This window comes from Hippopotamus amphibius, chromosome 7, assembly GCF_030028045.1.
Source record: "Hippopotamus amphibius kiboko isolate mHipAmp2 chromosome 7, mHipAmp2.hap2, whole genome shotgun sequence".
Classification (NCBI taxonomy): Eukaryota; Metazoa; Chordata; class Mammalia; order Artiodactyla; family Hippopotamidae; genus Hippopotamus; species Hippopotamus amphibius.
The window spans coordinates 98,223,983-98,227,677 of NC_080192.1; positions in this window are offsets into that span (position 1 = coordinate 98,223,983).

A 3,695-nucleotide genomic window follows, 5' to 3' on the forward strand; every position below is an offset into this window, starting at 1 on the left:
GATAGACATGAATTTTGGAAGGATACCATTTAACCCAATACAGGCTACAACAATATTTCCTATCCCACATGCACCTCTAGAACCTTGCCACTCTCCCATTAAGAGGTGAAGTCTATGCCCCAGCCCCATTGAACAGAGTGAGCCTTTGCGCTGGCTTCAATTAACAGAGAACAGCAGAAATGATGCTGTGTGACTTCCAAGGCTGGGCCATAAAAGACGTATAGCTTCTGCTTACCTCTCTCTCTTATGACGCTTGCCCTTGGAATAAACCACCATGCTGTGAGGAAGCCCAGGCACGTGGAGGGGACCACATGGGGACAATCTGAGGGTTTCCACCCCTCAGCCCCAGCTGAGCTCCCAGAGACCACCAGCACCAAGGTGCCAGTGGTGTGAGCAAGCCAGCTGGGAAGAGGGTCCCGTAGCCCGCAGCTACGTGGAGCATAAACGAGCCATCCCCGCTGAGTCCTGCCCAAATTGCTTATGTCTAAGCAAAACAATGGATTGAGTTTCTAGCCATTAAGTTTCGGGGTGGTTTTCACGCCATGTTGGATATCTGGAACACAGAGCCTGAAACCTCTGCAGCAGGAATGCCTCTGTCCTCAGAACCTTCTAACCAGTGCGTCCACAAGTCTCTTCTCTTCCTCCTGCCCCCACCCAGCCAGGCACCTAATTATTTCACAGTGGATTGCATCCCGAGCATCTTAACCGGCCTCTGGACCTTGGTCGCCCTTTCCTCCATCCTACCAAATGATCTCTAGCGCATTTTGCTCTTGCCACCCTCTTGCTCAAAATACCCTGATGGATCCCCATTGCTTAGCCTTTCCCTGCATCCCTTAACTGAGAGATAAGACTTCTTTAATCTGGCCTCAGTTTATTTTTCCTGCCTTATTTCCTACGTCTTTGCTATAAGGATTCTATGCTTCCAATAAATCAGACTACTCCCCATTCCAAACACACCTTGAGCTTGCTCTTCTTCCTGGCTACCTTGGTTTACTGTTTCAACATTTAATAATGCTTTTTGAGCACCTATCATGTCAGGCAATGTGCAGGAAACTAAGGAATACTGGAACATTGCCCTCCCCCCATCTTCTCACTTCATTGAACTGAAATTCTGCTCAGTTTCCAAGGATCTGCTCCAAGCCTCACTTCCTCCATGAAGCCTCCCTAGATCCCTTAGCCGAAGATGATCTTTGCTTTCCTCTGAACTCTTCTTACATCTTCTTCTCCAATAAAGCCAAGGCTGTGACTGCACCAAGCTTTCTCAAGCCTTCTTGACCCTTGCATGTGCTGCATGTTTTTCCTTCTCCCTTTTCCAACGGGCTAACACCCACTAATCTTCATACCTCAATTCAGATATCATTTTCCTTTGAGAAATTTTCTGTGATCCCCTGTTCTGTCTTACATTTCCCAATGTATGGTTATCCTAGGTGTCGAATAGATTCCATGTCTAACTCTGTGGCCTTGGGAGGGCATGGACTAGGTCTTTTACTCCTGTAGCCCATGTACCCAACCCATGGAGAGGACTCCATAATGTTTGTTGAATGACTAAATGTTGAATACATGAGGAACTCAAAGACCTTTCAACATGGCTGGATATAGGAAAATTATTTGGAAATGAAGCTTTGCTTATCCTTAAAACTTCATGGCTGTATTTCAGTTTCCTCAAGTTGATTTTTGAGCTAGGTTCCAGGTAAAGTTACTCCATATACTCCTTTTCTTTGGCTCCCAAACATATTCTGGTAATGAAGAAACATTTCAACCACAGGATAACCATGTTAGCATTTTGCTGATTGTTCTTTGTCCTCTGTGTAAAAGTCTTATTTCGTCAACAAAATGATAACATTTTCAAGTATGGGAACTGCATATTCTATCTCATTTGATTTTGTCACAGCCCCTATTTTGTGTTGAGAACATATAAGCCCCTCAGTATTTATTCAGCAGATTTTTGTGGGGAAATATGAGCCCCCCACCCCCGACCCAAATTTCTGTCAGTTTCCTTTGAAAAACACTGCTTTGTGTACCAGTCTAAAAAGCTGCTTCCTTCCCTTGAATGGTTGGAGAATGAAGCTCTTAGACGTGGACTGTTGGAGGAAGTGAATTCTAAAGAGAACTGCATTGTGGGAGGAATTCCCCATCTTACACTCTTTAACTTGTCTTTCCTTTTGGGGATAGAATGGTGAACCCTGAGTTTCCTGGGATGTCATTATACATCCTGGGGTTTAATCATCCAAGATTTTTCTCCCCCTCCCATGTGTCCCTGGGGACTGTGAAGACATTACTGTGGGAGAGAGGTAAGCTCTTCAAAAAAAAAAAAAATCCAAGTTTCAAGCTAGAGTTAGATGACCTCTCTTAGGCTCTAATATTAAATTTGAGACTCTTGAGAGCATTTGCTGAGGGAATCCATCATCCTTTTATTTTGTGTTTCCTGGGTCTTATTCAATATTATGACTCTAGGGGAAAAAAATACCATGACTAGTACTTGAAATGCTGGCACCTATAGTATCTTGAATTAATGTTACTTGCCGCTTTATCCAAGAACGATTCTGTCGTGAAATACTCAGCTCTGAAAGAAATGAGACTACTGAGAAGGATTCTTTTGAGTGTCTCTGGCATGCAGAGAGGCGATGCGGATCTGTGTGTGTACGTGTGGGAAAGTGAGGGGGTGATAAATTGCAAGCTACCTTTCCTTTAAGAGCACGTCCTTTTATTCCTGACACTTAAAAAGACACTGTCAAAAAGATGTTTTACTGATTTGACTTTCTGTGCAGGAGAACGTGCAACAGTTACCTAGTAAGTGGTTTTATAGGGAGTTTCACCCACACGTTATAATAAACTGAGCCCAAAGATAACATATCTTTTGTGCTTTTACAGTGCTTGGATGATAACTGTGAAAAATTATCTAGTGGAGGTTAGCAAACTGTACCTGTGGTCTTTTTCTCATGACCTCTGTATGATAAAGTTTACTATCTTGGAGCATGATGCATTGTCAAATAATAGGTTTGCTTGTCTGGCCAACAAGAAGTAATTGAGGAGTGTTACAGTTTTACAATCCGTGTTTCAATGACTCTGCTGCTTTTGAGTTGTTAGACCTGAACAAAATGGGTCAATGTTGAAAGAATAAAGTTTTTTTCTCTCTCTCCCCCTCCCCCATCTCCCACCTACTTTATGGAGGTGTTTTGACAGGGAGGGTGGGATGAGGGCCTTGCCTATGATGATTCTCATCCAGGCATCCTAGCTTTCAGTTGAGGTTTAAGGTGAGAGATCTTGGTTCTCATTCAATGACTGAGAGCGAATTTGGATTTGACTTACCAACAAATAGCTACTGAGTACCCTTGTCTTCCTTCTGTCCTTGGAGAGAAAATAAGTTAAAAAGCTTATTTTGGTGTAAAGATGCTTTGGACCTCAGATCTATGTCTTTACGGAACGATTTTCCCTGCACGTTCTTTTTTTTTTTTTTTTTTTTTGGGGGGGTACACCAGGTTCAATCATCTGTTTTTATACACATATACCCATATTCCCTCCCTTCCTTGACTCCCCCTCCCTCGAGTCCCCCCCACCCTCCCCGCCCCAGTCCTCTAAGGAATCTTCCATCCTCGAGTTTCCCCGCACGTTCTTAAGACTTGTTAGAAGCGGGTTAAAGTTGAATGACCTGGCTGACCTAGAACAGGGAGTTTTTGATTAAAGAGCTTTTGATT